We start from the raw sequence: 17,034 nt of genomic DNA, 5'->3' as shown, positions 1-17,034 counted from the left end.
AAACTGCAAGCTAATGTCTCTGATGAACATGGCAGGGAGTAGAATGGTGGATGCCAGGATCTAGAGGGAGAAGACATGGAGAGATGTTAGTCAAGGTGTACAAAGTTTCATTTATGCAAGATGATTCAGTTCTGGAGATCTAACATGCAGCTGTTAACAATAGTGTATTGTATGTATTGTATACTTGCAATTTGATGAGACAGTAGATCTTGTGTTCTCACCATACACAAAAACGATGGTAACTACATGAGATGATGGATATGTTGTTTAGCTTGATGATGGTGTTCATTTCACAATGTATATATATATCAAGTCATCAAGTTGTTCACCTCACATATACACAAGTTTTCATTGTCAATTATGCCTCAATAATGTTGGGAAAAAAAGTTACACAAAAAGTAATGACTTGAAACTATTAAGGAAAGACTCATGAGGAACTTAACATACAATATCTATACTGTCATACAAAACGTATTAAAATAAAATCCATGAACCATGTGGCTGAGGTTTATTATTTTACTCCTACTCTCCAAACTACCCATGTAACAAAACAACACATAAACAAAAATTTTAAAGAATTAAAAACTCTTACAAAACAAGCAAACAAAAAACTAGGAGCTTTAACACTAGAGATCTCTGGATCAGTATGTAAATAATCAATTTACTATTCAAAAGAAAAATTGTTGCCTTTTTATATAATGGAAACTTTGTTATTTAAAAAATAAGTTTAAGACTTTATGAGCAAAATTACCATTTAGCCTGAGTAAATTATTCATGTTTTAATTGATGGTTAATAATGACTTACAAGAATAAGAAAATTAGAAAAAATTAGGATTCTAAATAAATTTCTATGGAATTTGTCAATGAGAGCATTAAAAATTTTTTTCATATATAATATAATCATTAACTGTCAGGGCACATCAGAGAAGGAAAACTCTGACTCCAAAAAAACCTCCGCTGCCTTGCGGCATACCTCTTCAGGGGAAAGGCTAAGGGAGTAAACCCCGACAGAAAATCCGGAGCCGGAGTCCCTAAGGCGGTTTGGCGTTGTAGTCAACACCGGCAACTCCTGCGGCGCACCTGAAGCCAAGCTGTATTGACTCCGTCTTTCCCTTGGACCCTTCAGCTGCGAAGAGAGGGGGGGTCTGCTGCATGGGCAACAGCAGACCCTCCATATCACCCTGCCCAGGCTCTGTAGCTTCAGCTTCACTGGAGAGGACACTCAAGCGTCATCGTAAGATGTCGATTCAACACGGGAGGAGACAGATACTGTGTCACTCCCGAGTCGGACTGCACAGTCATTCTCGGCGGTGCAGATAGACTCTTAAGAAGCTACACCATCGTCTCTCGAGACGGACGGCTGCCGACGACAATGACGAACTGTTAATAAAAGTTATTTTGAGTCAAGACAATGTGAAATAGTAAAACACATTCTTTCAATTAAAAGTTACATGTTATTTACTACAGAAATAATACTAATGATGATTCTGTTGCAAACTCAGGAGCATTAGGAGGTCTGGTTTTAGAATTATATAGTGATCTCTTTGTCTTATCCTTAGCATCTTGTTTCTTCTTTTTCACTGAAGACCTTCTCCTTTGTCCTCTATTCTCTCCTTGTTAACCTAGTCATCATAATATGTGTCTGGAAATTGTTCTTTTTCTGAATATGAGAGATCTATTGCCTCTGCTCAATTTCCTAATTCTGAGCTTGCTTCACTTTGCCTTCATTCTCCTCCTCTTTCTCATATTCTCTGGGTGGCCCAGCTCCATCCTTCTCATTATCTTCATTACCTTTATTTCCATCTTCATATTCTTCCTCTTCAGAGTTGATGTTTATTACTTTTCTTATCAAACCTCCTAGGTATGTTTTGATACAGCAGTTAAAAAATACTTCCCAGCTTCTAGGATTGTGATCTCATAGTTAAGCAAGTAATAAATTTTCTATATTCTAATATTTTGCAGAACACCTATTGAACTGAGTACTTTGATTTCGGTTCCATTTAGATTGAAGTAGTTATAATTTGGGCATTTTTCTTCCAGTGCTTCCAAACCCCCAGAAATTATATTTTCACTGAGAACACTGGTCAATGAAGTTAGTTTTACTATGTCCATATTTAGAAATCTTGGTTCTTTAAGATAACTATTTACGCTTTAAATTTCCCAATTAATGACTGGCAATTATTAAGGACCAGTTTGGTCACTCAAGGTCTTCATTACCCACTCTTCCTCTATTACTTCAACATATGTTTTTTCTGTCTTCCCTCTCATACTACGTTCAATTGCAAAATTTGTAAGAGACTTGGAAATGAACAAAAAGAAAGACAAATATATCACTTACCACCAAAAGAAAGCTAGAGGTTAAAGAACAGAACAGAAAATGGAGTCCAAAAAGGTAGAAGGCTAACTTTGCCTCTCCCTCCCTGTTGATACACATTCACAGTTTCTTCTCTTCAGTAGTTGTTCAGAGACTGAATGTTTTTTTAAATAAGGTATAATGTGATCAGAGCTGTAGTTTTGGAATACTAGTCTGGTGGTCATGTGTGTATAATTGACTAGACAGACTAAAAACAAACATCAAGAAATTAATTAGGAAATAATTTTATTAGTCCAGGCAAGAAAACAAAGAAGAATCAAATAACAATTTTGTCAGTAGGAAATAAGCAGAAGATATAAATCCTAGAGGTATCATGAAACCAGAATTTGTTAGGCTTGGCTTTGAGCCGGGGTGATTAGCAGGAGAGCAATAGTGACTTTAGCATGAAAAGGAAGCAAAGGAGGAAGATGAGGGGAAAGAGTTAAGCTTAGCTGAGCACTTGCTAAGATTGAAGGGAGGAGTTTCCTCCATAGCTAGATGGCAAATGGAACTGGTGGAATGGAGACGCGTGTGCATCCCAAAGCTAGGATGGCTAAAGCCTTGAACAGAAAAAATATTTTGGATTACCAATTTTAAAAAACTACTATATTTAAGGTGAGTTACTGAAATGCATATGACAAGAAACAGTAAAATAAGTTATAGGAGAATCCTGAGAGCTAGTTATATAGAGGCTGAGAAAGGAGAGAATTTAAAGAGGTGAAGGATGCTTATTTAGAAGAAAAGAGTGAGAAGTGTTTTAGATGCTGCTAAGAGCACAGGCAAAGGTTTATCCTTCCCAATGAAGACACATTTCTTCTTCAGACAGGAGTAAAATACTCAAGCGCAAAATAAAAAGCACATCACCCCCACCCTGCCCCCAGCTCTCTTTATTTTCTTGACATCTGTTTTATTCTGGGTGAAAGAGGAGGTGGAAGTAAACTTGGTCTGGTCCCTACAGAGCCAAGCGCATTGGATACTGTCTGTTTGCCCTAAAACCACCCCCTTCTTTGCTCTGCTCTGCTGTTTGCCCTTTTGAGGCTGACTTGGTTGGGTTGTATTAATGGACTTTCTTGACTCCTATTTTTGTGTTGGGTTTGGTTAATTGTGACCAGAGGTGGCAAACACAAGCAGCAGAAAAGTGTTGTAGGGTGTTTCGGCCCGCTCCTTTCCACGCCACGCCTTGTGCATGGCAGTGTGCAGTGGGGTTCTGGCCTAATTTTAGTGCAGATTAGTAATGTGAGAACATAAATAACTAGCCTAAGAGAGAGTACTTTGTAATATCTGGGCTTTATATTTCTGACTCGATCACCTAAGTTTTCTCTTTAAAACTCTGGCTTTCTATGGTTTTGGACTGGTGCGTGGCTAGTCAAAGCGTAGTCTGTGGAATAGCAGAATCACCTTCTCCTGGGAGTTGATTCAAAATGCACAATTGTACACCCTACCCACCCCCCACAGAATTAGAATATATAGTTTCAAAAAAGGCCCAGGTGATTTATATGCATCTCAGGATTTGAGCTATACTGAGATAGTATACAATCATACTTACTAGCTGTACAAAGTCATGATAAGTTACTGTCCCTTTCTGAATCTCAGGTTTTTAATCTGAAAATTGTAATAATAATCTTAGGGTTGTTGTGGAAAGTCAATAAGACAAAGTCATTCTGTACTAAAGTGTAGCAGTTACTCATTAAACAAATGCTTATGGATACCTATCATGTGCTGGGCACGGTGCTAGATGCTAAGTAGTTAATGAAGTAAAGTCCCTGGACTCAGGAGGCTTACATTGTTTTTGAATCCTGTGGACCCAAGTTATTTCTGTTCTGGACTGTGGTGGCTTGATGTTATGGATTGATAATTGGCATCAAAGGTACAAAAAATGGATTTCAACCCTCCTTCTTTTATTTATTGTTTTTTTCAAGATTTGTTGAGGAATAATTGTATGTATTTAAAGTGTAAAACATGATGATTATACACATACAAATATAATTATTACCACAATCAAATTAATTAACACTTCTGTCACCTCACATAGTTAACCCTTTTTTGTGTGTGGTAAGAATGCTTGAGAGTTGCTGTCATCAAATTTCAAGGATACAATACTATGTTATTAACTAAAGTCATCATGCTGTGCATTAGATCCTCAGATCTTATTCATAACTCAGAGTCTGTGTCCTTTGACCTACATCTTCCCATTTTCTTCTCTCCCTAGCTCCCAGCAACCACTATTCTAGCCTCTGTTTCAATATCAGCTTTTTAAAAAAAATAATTTATGTTTGTTTGTTTATTTTTAGAGAGAGGGGAAAGGAGAAAGAGAGGGAGAGAAACATGACTGTGTGGTTGCCTCTCACTCGTGCCCCCAACTGGGGACCTGATGTGCAACCTAGTCATGTGCCCTGACTGGGAATCGAACCAACGATACTTGGCTCGCAGGCCAATGTTCAATGCACTGAGCCACAGCAGTCAGGGCTTCAATATCAGCTGTTTGTTTGTTTGTTTGTTTGTTTTTTATTCCACATAAAAATGATACCAGGCAGTATTTGTTTCTGTTTGACTTATTTTACTTAGCATAATGCCCTCCAGTTTCATCCACATTGTCAAACATCAGTTCCCTTTCTTTTAAGTGCACATTGTGAGATCTTAACCAAGTCATTTCAGCATCCTGAACACTGCAAATCAGACCTTAGGAATGTTGGAGTGCATTAGCTATTTCAATGTATGCTTCATAGAACACTAGACACCTGCACTTCTCTGTGGAGGGAATGCAAAAGATATCTGTGGCCAAATAAGCTGAGAAACTTATTTCCTCATTAGGAGATCACAATACTCTTTTACCACATTAAAGGCTTCAAGAAGTACCAAATAAAACACTTCTTACACTTGGTACAGTTGAGCATTTCTGACACTAACACAGATTTCTATTTTCTTTCCCTTCTTTCTCCCATCCCTCCCTTTCTTCTCTCCTTCCTTTCTTTCTTTCTTGCTTTCTGTCACAATAATTTGGGGTGAGTGACATTGGATCTCCAAAGCCATTATGGAGCAGATAGTTTGCGGATCTATTTTAGAAAAGGCAGGAGGGAAGGAGGGTTGTGCCAAGGGCCACCCTCCACAGCTGCTGGTCAGGACGACTCCCTGTGATCATGGGGTTTGCCAAGAGGAAGCGTCATGTTTTAGTAAAGGGCAGGGGATTAGGAGCACAGTCTTTAGGAGTTGTCTGACATTGAGCAAGTCTTTGGCCCTCAGTATCTGTCCCCATCAGGGTGTGGGATCAGCCTGATGACTCTGTCATGGTCTGGAATGCTGTATAGGAACCTAATGTCGGAAAGGCCTACTTCCATTGGGCAAGGAGAGAGCCACGTGTTGATGCCCAGGAAGTTCAGAGGTGAACTCTCCTGCTCTTGTTGTTTGACTTAGAAACGGTGTTTCCCCCAGTGAAAGCTGAGCTTCCTCTCCCTGTGTAAGAATTTTTGGAGAGTCCTACATTTGGCTTGAAGAGGGCCTACTGACTTACAGTAAGTGCCCAGACCTGCTCCACTTGCCTAGAGAATGTGGGTTTCAGAATCACAGGCACAATCCAGAACGGAGCCCAAGGCTTGTCTCAACAGGTATTCAAAGTTGTCTCTTCTCCCACATAAAGTTCCCAAGTCTTTAATATAAAGAAAAGAAGCATTTATTAAGTTGTCCTTCCTGAAGTCTACTTTTCTGTATACTAATAAGTAGAAACTGTTTGTCATGGTTTAGTGCAGCGGGGAAGGCAGGTAGCTGGTGATGCACCAGCAATTTCAGACAGACAGGTAAATGGACGAGGGAACAAGCGTGGAGGAAAGGGTACCGGTCACTCAGGAAGCTTTGTGTCCATTCAAAGCAGAAGTTCTTCTAAATTCAAGACAGCTCAGGTACAGGACCACAGAGAAGTCCCGCTTATCTGGGTAGTACAGTGTAATTTTTAAGAATATGGACTCCGAGGAAGACAAAGCCAGGTCCAAACCTGTTGGAGAAGGTCTTGAGAGGATGTGACTGCTGCTTGACCCTGGAGCTGGCCTCAGGCAACCGGAGGCTCCTCACCCACCCTGTGTCCCGGCAGTGTACAGTCTTCCCACCCTTCCCACACTAGGATAATTTTCAAGGATGCATCCTTGAGCGAGTCATCTGTTGTAGCCACCACCTGGGCGGTACACATGACCGAGCCCTGTTCACAGCCTCTGTATAAACTTTGAAGATTCTGCGGGGCAGGTGCTGGAATCTCCTCATTTCATCAAAGACAAGCCTCATTTGGAAGTTCCTTTGCTTATTAAAATTGCCACCTACCAATCTGGAGGAGCCTCTTTCTTTCATAGGCATTCACATATTTTGATAATTCAACAAGAGATTTCGAAGTATAGTGCTGGGAAAAAAGAATCTATCTGATCTGTGTTCAAATACTGGTTCTGCTACTTGGCTGGTTTGAGAAAGTTTTATTCACCTCTCTGAAACCTTACAAGGTTAGGAAGATCGAATGAATGACAAATATATTGGCTATTATTAGTGCCTGCCTTATATCAGCCTTCAATTATAATAGCCATTATCATTGCTAATGTAAGATACTGGAGTTCTAGAATATAAATAGATGAAAAAAGGTGATGAACATGGGACCAGAGTGGGAAATGACTTCTTACAATTATAGAAAGAAGGGCATGGATCCAAGGCCTCCAAGCTCAAAGCCAGATGCTTTTGCCTCTACATGCTTGGCATCTGCTTGAAGTGATGGGGGACCCAAATGTTGGAAAATTTTAGTTTCAGGTAACAGCTAATAAGCTTAGTAATCAAGGTATGTAAAAAGCTATTGTTTCAGGAACAGGAGGAATGAGCCACCTTGACTCCAGGAAACCATAAGCAATCCCACCTTTGTGCCTCAGGAGGACTGTGAGCAATCAAGACGGTATCTGAGCCATTGTGCTCCAGGGTGACTGCCTCCCAGGACACAAGGAACACCACCCAGAGCACAGATGAAAGAATGCTGCAGCTTTTATTGGATTAACTTTCCCCCTGAATTCCAAACCCCTTACCTACACTTTTCTTCTCCCTTATAAAAAGGGTCTGTTTGTAATGGAATTTAAGACACTCTGTTCGGGTACAAACCTTCTGCCTTCTCAGATCTCCGACCATCTGAATAAAGCGCCCATAAAGATTCAATCCCTGTCTCTGCTCATTGGGTCTGGTAGTGACACGCAGCATGGACACCGGTTTTTCCCGGTTCAGAAGTACAGCAGTACCTGAAGTACAGTGGTTCCGTGGAGAAGTTGGTCCCCAGTCTCAGAGAGCCTGGTGAACTTGCAGCGAGGGATCCAAGTTAAAATCCTGCTCTGCCACTTACCAGCGGTGTGAACTTGTGAAAGTTTTGCTGCTTCTATGAACCTCCTTTCCCTCATCTTCTAAAAAGGGTGACAATAATTCCTGCTTGCTTTCCAGGAATGTTGTCAAGTTCAAATGAACTGCAAAAGAAGTTTGAAAACTGTAAAAAGCAGCAGGTGTACAAAGGATTTGTATTTATATTATGTGCTAACAGGTGGCAGCACAATTCACTTAATACTGGTTTATCGATGTTTTGGAAATGACTTATGTGACTGGTTCTGCTTTGCAGCAAGGGGAGCAAATGGGATAAGAGGTGCTCATTACTGCGAAGTGGGTGCATGAGCATGGGTGCCCTTAGGAGTGTTAACTGTAGCCAGAATTAACCTGAAACTGCAGCTGGTGGAAGGTCTTTGTGCCTTCGGCTTCAAAGAAACCAAGTTCACTATCCTAAAGTAATTCAAAGTGATTCCAATCTTTACTTCACTCTCTTGGCAGATGTCCACAGAGATGTAATTCATACTCAATTCTTCAACAGTTCTCCCCACCCCCCACTCCCATCCCTCCCTATCTTCACATCTCTCACACTCTACTGATACCCCAGCCCCTCTGAGAGCCTTTGTTTTAAACCTTCACTATCAGTCCTCCAGGAAACTCACCTTGATAAAAATGCAAAACAAAACAAAACCGATTCTTAGTGAGTCTTCCTTTTTCTCCTCTTCTTATACTTAGCATCTATATTTTGTACTCTTAATTGACTTAAGTATTTACTTTTTTGATGAAAATCCTCTCTCTTTACTTCTCCATTTGTCTCTCTTCACATTTGTCAATTCTATCTCAAAAAAATGGGCCAGGAGCAGAACCAGAGGCTCTGAGTCAATTCTTTGAAGTCGGGGAGGAATTGAGATCTAATAAAAAACCCAGAACAATGCAGAATATTCTTGAATACATTTGGGAAGGGTAAAAGACAATGAACACATAAGTTAATATAGACAGTTTAATTTAGTATTAGTTTCATCTCTTCAAGAGAATGACTGAATTAAGTGTAGGTATGGGGATGTGGAATTCATTATGGGACCAAACATAGGGTAGTTAGTTGTAGAAAGATGCTTATTTTTTTTTATTAACAGTAAGTTTTTCCATTATATATTTTTCAAGCATTTAAGTGCCTCTCTTGTACTCTAAATTTTGTTACTGATACAACCACCTATCTCTCTTCCTCCTCCTCATTTTTATTATTTTACTTTTAAAATCTCTTCGCTAAACTTTCAAATACTGTATGCAATACAGTATTATTAACTATAGTCATTATGCCTTATATTGCATCCCCATGACTTGTTTAGGCTCTGTAAATGTAAATACTGATTTAAAGTCCTGCTCTTGGAGGAAAATGCTCTTGTTAAAAATATTGGGTCACCACCACAGGGCCTCATTTTGAGTGCTATCCCTTTGTGTTTTGAGGTTTTAGCCGAACAAGCCGCTCTCTGTTGCTGAGCGCCACCTTGTGGATAAATAATGAGCGGCGCTGGTGTAATTGGTTTGTAACAGAATCCTTGGATAAGAATCCTGGCTCTGCTACCTAGCAGCTGTGTGGCTTGTAGGCAAGCTACTTAACCTAACTGTGGCACAGTTTCCTTTGAAAATGGGGATAATCTACCAATCTTATGGTGCCTGGTATCATAGTAAGCATATAGAGCTATTAATACAATGTCCTTGTGTATCACAGTTTGAGGGCATTGTCAATATGACTAGATTGCTAGGTAAAAGCAATCATAATAACAAGTATTAATAATATTAATAAGATAGCAGTGCCTGGCATTTACTGAATACCTACGTGTACATACCTGTAGCAGGTGCTGTGGTGTGTTCTTTACACAAACCCTTTCATTTAGTCCTCACACAGTTCTTTGCATTGAAGAACTCGTCTGCTCAATTCACAGGTGAGGGAAATAAGACTCCGAGGTAACTGATTTCTCCATAGTTAAATCCTAACAAAGGCAGAGTTGATATAAACTCCAGGTCTGACAATACAGCATGCCATCTTAACTGCTCTGAGATGCTTGTGAGAGGATTGGGCAAGGAAATATTTTTTAGGGAGAAGACAACCTGTGTGTGCATGTGTGCATGTGTTACCCAAAAAGGGAGCAAGAGGAAGGAGCATGGTAGAGATATGGTAATTGTCTTCAAATTGTTTAATAGTTGTCATAGGGAAAGGTACTATATATTTTTCCAAATGACTCCAGATATAATATTTAGGGCAATGAAAATCTTGCCCATTTACACAGAATAATTATTTAATAGCTAGAATGGCTCAAATATGAAGTGACTTGCTTTTGGAGATAATAAAATCTTCATTATTTGAGTTTTTTAAACAGAGTCTGCTGATACTTGTTAGAGATAGTGGAGGGATTGTGTCTCACTGAGAGGGATAATTAAGATATTTTCTTATCTTAAGTGTCAATGTCTCTCTAATAAATTTCAAAATGCTATAATTTCTTTGGGCTGAAGTAGGTTTTATGGCAGAAGTGATCCTTGAGCTGGACTTGTGCAGTGCAGTAGATAGTACACTTTTGATTACAATTGTAGAATAAAAACTGGTTTAAGAAAAAAACGTTAATTATAAGGATTAGGAAGTGCCTCAAGAAATACTCAAGAGAAAGTTAGGGTTTGGAATATCATCTGTTTCTTCTCTCAATCCCAGCTACAGATGATACTTGTTTTCTTCTCTACTTGTCTGCAGAATAGCTTTCTCTCCGTTCCTCTGACCTCCAACGTAAAACCTTCACCCTTTAATGGTCACACCAAATCTCTCTGCCCCTGGGCCGTGCCCTCACTAATCTGCTTTCTGTCTTTATGCATTTGCCCATTCTGAATGTTTTATATAAATGGAATGATACAATATATCAGCTTTTGTGTCTCGCTTCGTTTACTTAGCAAAATGTTTTTGAGTCTCATGCACATCATAGCAAGCGACAGTTCTCCATTCCTTTTTATGGCTGAATAATTTTCATTGTATGAATATACTGCAGTTTGTTTATACAGTCGACTGCTGGTGGACATTTGGGTTGTTTCTGCTTTTTTGGCTGTTGTGAATAGTGCTACAGTTTTGTTTGTAATTCTTTTGAAAATATTCCAGGAGTGAAATTACTGGGTCATACACTAATTCTGTAACATTCTGAGGAACAGCCAAACTGTCTTCCACAACGCTCACACCATTTTATGCTCCTACTATCAATGTACAAGGGCTTGAATTTCTCCATGTCTTTGCCAAAATTTTTTTTTTCTTTTTAAAAAAATTGTAGTCCTGGCTGGTGTTGCTCAGTGGATTGAGCACCAGCCTGCAAACAAAAGGTCACTGGTTCAATTCTCAGTCAGGACACATGCCTGGGTTGCAGGCCAGGTCCCCATTTGGGAGCGTGCGAGAGGCAACCGATTGATGTATATCTCATACATTGATGCATCTCTCACACATCGATGCTTTTCTCTCCCTCTCTTCCTCTCTCTAAAAATGAATAAATAAAATCTTTTAAAAATGTATAGCCATCTTAATAGGTGTAAAGTGGTATCTTATTGTGGTTTTAATTTGTACTACCTTAATGATGAATGATATTGAACACCTTATTTTCCCCCAGTTTTATTGAAATACAATGGATATACATCGCTATATAATTTTAAGGCATGCAGCATAATGATTTGACTTTTATATATTATTACATGACTACAGCTATAAGTTTAATTAGTAACTATCATCTCATATAGACACAGTAAAAAGAGAAATCACAAAAAGTAAGGAAAAACATTTTCCCTCGTGATTAGAACTCTTAGGATTTACTTTCTTAGCAACTACTGTGTGTATCATGTAGCAATGTGAGCTCTAGTCATCATGCTGAACATTACACCCCTAGTACTTACTCACCTTGTAACTGGAAGCATGTACCTTTTGACCACATTTTGATCATCTTTCTTTCTCCAATTCCCCTAACCCCCACTCCTCACTTTCAGTAACCACAAATCTGATACCATTTATATTCCACATAAAAGTGATATCACACAGTATTTGTCCTTCTCTGACTTATTTCACTTAGCATAATACCCTCAAGGCCCATCCCTGCTGTTGCAAATGGCAGGATTTCCTCATTTTTTATGACCAAATAATAGTCCATTGAGATATATATACCACAACTTCTTTATCTACTCATCCATCAGTAAACACTTGGGTTGGTTATTGTAAACAATACTGTTTTGAACATGAGGGTGCATATATCTTTTTGAATTAGTGTTTTCATTTCATTTGAATATATTCCCAGAAATCGAATTGCTGGATCACATGATTGTTCTATTTTTAATTTTTTGAGGATCCTCCATACTGTTTTTCATAGTGTCTGCATCCATTTACAATCCAACCAACAGTGAGCACTTTTTAATGTATTTGCTGGCCAGTTATACATATATCTTCTTTGGAGAAATGCCTATTTACTTAAGTCTGTTGCCTGTTTAAAAAATTTGCTTGTTTATCTTTTTGTTGTTGAGTCATAACCTTTACATAATTCTGGATAATGATCTTTTATCAGAGAGAGTTGATTCTCACTGTTTATAGATTCCGTATTTACAAATTTGCCTCCTTGGTAAAGTTGATTTAAAACCCCAAAATCAAAACAGTTTTGTGGTCATTTGAAGGCAAGCAGAGCCATGAAAAATGTAGTTGCCAGAGGAGCACATTCCCAGCTGTCACTCTGCCTTCTTGTTCCAGCTCTCGTGCGGAGGTGACCAGAGGATGGCGACCGCAGGGGCAGAGCAGTGCAGTGCAAGGAGCTCCCATGGATCCAGCTGGTCGGGGTTTGAATCCCAACTCTGGTACCTGTTAGTAGGATGGCCTCAGGTATAAGCCACTTCACTCTTCTGAACCTTCTTTTCTCTTCGTAAAAAAAAGAAAATGAAATCTGCCAGCATGATTTGTTTTCAGGATTAAGAATACAATCTATGTGATTATATCCCTTCTTCCCTTTTCTCTCTTTATATTATATACATACATATAAACACATATGAGCAATATTTTAGTTTTCTCTAATTCAGTGTTTACAGTGACTTTTAGAACATAAATACCACTATTAATGAGACTAGACTATGATCTGTAAATATTTTCACCCATGTGGTAAGTTATCCTTTTATTTTCTTGCTGGTATCCTTTGATAGATAAAAGTTTTTAATTTTGATGAAGTCCAATATATCTTTTTTTTTTTTTTTTTTTTGTGATTTGTGCCTCCAGTTCTAACAGTCGAGGGGTTGTGACCTTGCTTAGTTCAATCATAGATGAAGCAACTATGCTTAAGCGTGTGAGGTCCCATTTATTGATCAACGGCTGCAGTAGTTAGGAGAGCAAGAATTAAACAGCTAATGGAGGGAAGATTTCAGAATCAAACTCATCCCCGACGTTAAAACTGATAGCCAGAACTGCTCAAATTATGCAGAAGAGTGTCATTATTGTGAACCAAAGACCAACCTAAAGGGTGATCAACTTTCTCTCAAAGGGTTCTTAGCATTTAGATAAAGAGGAGAAAGAAGACCTTTTCTTTATAGGGGATTCCTATGTGTAGAGGATGTGTTCAATGAGAACAAATCAGTATAAAGAAGAAATGACAAACCCTTATCACTACCTCAGCTTCTTTGTTTCCTGTGTTTCCCACCCACTGCCTTGGGCCGCATTAGACCTTGCTAGTATTTAGTGGGGTTGGCTGTTGTGACCACTAATTATGGACACAAGAGGGCGCTACAAGATAGCTGTTCCGGTTCTTTAGACCCAGGTGTAGAAAATCTGTTTTCTTCCGTTAATGCTGCCTCCATTCGCGGAAAAGAACTTAGATTACAAAACTCAGAAAAATCTTAATTAAAACGCTGCCTAATGGACAAATATTTAGGTTTCAAGATTAACTGAAGTTAGTCCCAGAGTTGTTGATGATTTGGTACCTTTTTAGAGGAATGTGGTAGAATTTCAGAACTAGAAAGAGCATTTGAGAGCATCTCCTGCTTCACTCTTGCTCCACTCCTTCCCTGCCTTCCTCCTTCCTTCCTGGGACTTGGTTAAATGCAGTCTTTCCAGCTTGGAAAACAAAACAAAATATAAGGAAAGTTGTTCTTTAAATGGAGGTAGGATGTGGAAGCCCACTATCTGATCTTACCTTTGCACCACGGCAGGCCCAGAGGCATGTCTGGGGAATCCCAGGGACTCACATTAAAGATTTTGAAAAATCATTGCTGAAAGTCAAGTGGTTGGCAAACTACATCTTTGGGTAAAACCCTGCACCCTGCTTATTTTTGTGCCACCTGCAAGTGGAATGGTTTTTACATATTAAATGGTTGTGAAGAAACCAAAAGAAGACTATTTTGTGACATGTGAGAACGATATGAAATTCAGTTTTAGTGTTGATAAATAAGGTTTTATTGGAACATAGCAATGTTCATTCATATATTTAGCCAACCCTGCTGAATATTGTCTATGATTGTTGCAATAGATTCTGTGTTTCAGTTGTTTTAATATCCACAAAATAGTATAAGGTAATAATTATAATGAAGTAATGTTAGATTTTTAACAGATATGATGTGATACACATAACAATAATAGCCTACAAGGTGAAAGAGGGAATAGAACTTACACAAATAACATTTCTATCTCACATCAATTATGTTAGTGTAACTCTGAAGATTATGATCAATTAAAATGTATAGAATAACACCTAGAGCAACCAATTTAAAAATTTTTTAAAGTAAACAATTATTAAAGGGATTACAATGTTACATTAGCAAAAGGAAGCAGTAAAGAAAGAAGAGGAGAACAAAAAGATAAGAGATACATAGAAAAAAGCAGAATGGTAGGCAGTTAAATCCAAATCTATGTAACATTAAATGTGAATGGCTTAAACAAGTCCATTAAAAGACAGAAATTGGACCCATTCCGATTTGGTTAAAAACCAAGATCCAGCTATATTCTGCATCCAGGAGACACACTTTAAATTCAAAAACTGTAAGTAGGTTAAAACTAAGAGGACGGAAAAAGATATATTATGCAAATTGCAACCATAAGAAATCTGGGGTGTTATACTAATATCTGACAAGTTAGTCTTTTTTTTCAAGATTTTAATTTATTTTTTAGAGAGAGATGAAGGGATGGAAAAAGCAAGGGAAACATTAATATGTGGTTGCCTCTCACATCCCCAACTGAGGACCTGACCCACAACCCAGGCATGTGCCCTGACTGGGAATTGAACTGGTGACCCTTTGGTCTGCAGGCCAGCACTCAATCCACTGAGCCACACCAGCCAGGGCTGACAGATTAGTCTTTAAAACAGAAAATGTACAGACTGCAAAGCCTAAAATATTTAATCTCTGGCCCTTTACGAAAAAAAGTCTGCTGGTGCTTGCTCTAAGATGCTTATCATGATTCACTGGATAGCAAAGCGTATATATTACAAATCTAATTATTTAAAAACTTTTATTTGTGGCATGTTTTATATCAGGTGTAATTTATCAGAGCAGTTCATATATATGAACCAGTCAGAGCTGTCTAATGATGGACTGGTCCTATAGACTTGACCTCAGAGAGATGTGGGTATGATGATGCCAGGCTTCATCACTTATTGCATAGATGACCCTGGGGATTATTGTCCCGAAGAGAGATACTATTTTGCAATACTGCTTATATAGCACCTTTTCACCCATTTCTTACACACTCTTGTACCGCATGCTTCCACTGCCAGCCTATGCTGTTAGGATTTTGAAATTTAAGACTGAGGTTGGAGTCACTTGCTCGCCACCGCTCCATCACTTGCTGGTGCGCGCCACGCCCGCCTCAGCCATGCTCTCCGCCCTCGCCTGGCCTGCTGGCGCCGCTTTCCGCCATAGCTTCAGCACCTCGGCCCAGAACAATGCTAAAGTAGCTGTGCTTGGGGTTTCCGGAGGAATTGGGCAGCCCCTTTCGCTTCTCCTGAAGAACAGCCCTTTGGTGAGCCGCCTGAACTCTACGATATTGCTCACACACCCGGAGTTGTTGCAGATCTGAGCCACATTGAGACCAGAGCGACTGTGAAAGGCTACCTCGGACCTGAGCAACTGCCAGATTGCCTCAAAGGTTGTGATTTGGTAGTAATTCCGGCTGGAGTCCCGAGAAAACCAGGCATGACACGGGATGACCTGTTCAACACCAATGCCACAACTGTGGCCACCCTGGCTGCTGCCTGTGCCCAGCATTGCCCGGAGGCTGTGATCTGCATCATTGCAAATCCGGTTAACTCCACCATCCCAATCACATCTGAAGTTTTCAAGAGGCATGGAGTGTACAACCCCAATAAGATTTTCGGGGTGACAACCCTGGATGTTGTCAGAGCCAACACTTTTGTTGCAGAACTGAAGAATTTGGATGCAGCTCGAGTGAATGTTCCTGTCATTGGTGGCCATGCTGGGAAGACCATCATCCCCCTGATCTCTCAGTGCACTCCCAAGGTGGGCTTTCCCCGGGACCGGCTGACAACCCTCACTGGGCGGATCCAGGAGGCCGGTACCGAGGTGGTGAAGGCTAGAGCTGGAGCAGGCTCTGCCACCCTGTCCATGGCATATGCTGGAGCCCGGTTTGTCTTTGCCGTTGCAGGTGCACTCAATGGAAAGGAAGGAGTTGTCAAATGTTCCTTTGTTAAATCCCAAGAAACGGACTGTCCCTATTTCTCCACACCATTGCTGCTGGGGGAAAAGGGAATCGAGAAGAATCTAGGCATCAGAAAAGTCTCCCCTTTTGAAGAGAAGATGATAGTTGAGGCCATTTCTGAGCTGAAAGCCTCAATCAAGAAAGGGGAAGAGTTTGTAAAGAACATGAAATGAGAAAGCATTTAGTGAGCAATTGTTTCCTTAACTTATTAAGACATCATGTCCCTGTAAAGGAATTTCAGTTATCTTTGTATTTCAGTTTGCTTTGACGAGGAGTATTGTATCAACTTTACCATCCCTTCCAAATCGTCAGTCAGTCTACCAGTGCATCAATAAAAGCAGGTTTTGATTTTCTTTTTCAAAGAAGAAAAAAAAAAAGAAATTTAAGGCTGAGACAGTAGTATGAGAAAAAGGACTTTGAGTCTGGTTTTGAGACTCAAAGGCCAGAACACCTGGAAGGAAGTAGACCATAAAACATGTGTTAAAACAATAGGTTTGGAAATACAGAGGAGGAGTCATGCTGTACCGCTCCCTAAGACTAAATAAAAATTCCATGGGCTAGAGGTATGGAGGAGAGACAACGCTGAGGGAGTGGGTTGGTGGCGCCCAGGCTGCCTTAGCCTCAATGTGATGAAGAACATTAAATTTTCTGAAAGTGGTAGTAG

The 17,034-nt window shown here is 39.6% G+C and overlaps 1 pseudogene; it reads left to right on the top strand.

The window, feature by feature from the left end:
• The first annotated feature begins 15,527 nt into the window (after positions 1 to 15,527).
• Positions 15,528 to 16,629, top strand: LOC150000569 (malate dehydrogenase, mitochondrial pseudogene; annotated as a pseudogene).
• The last annotated feature ends 405 nt before the right edge of the window (positions 16,630 to 17,034 follow it).

Source organism: Furipterus horrens, unplaced genomic scaffold, assembly GCF_987537825.1.
Source record: "Furipterus horrens unplaced genomic scaffold, mFurHor1.1.pri manual_scaffold_10, whole genome shotgun sequence".
Classification (NCBI taxonomy): Eukaryota; Metazoa; Chordata; class Mammalia; order Chiroptera; family Furipteridae; genus Furipterus; species Furipterus horrens.
This window is presented reverse-complemented; position numbering and strand designations above follow the sequence as displayed.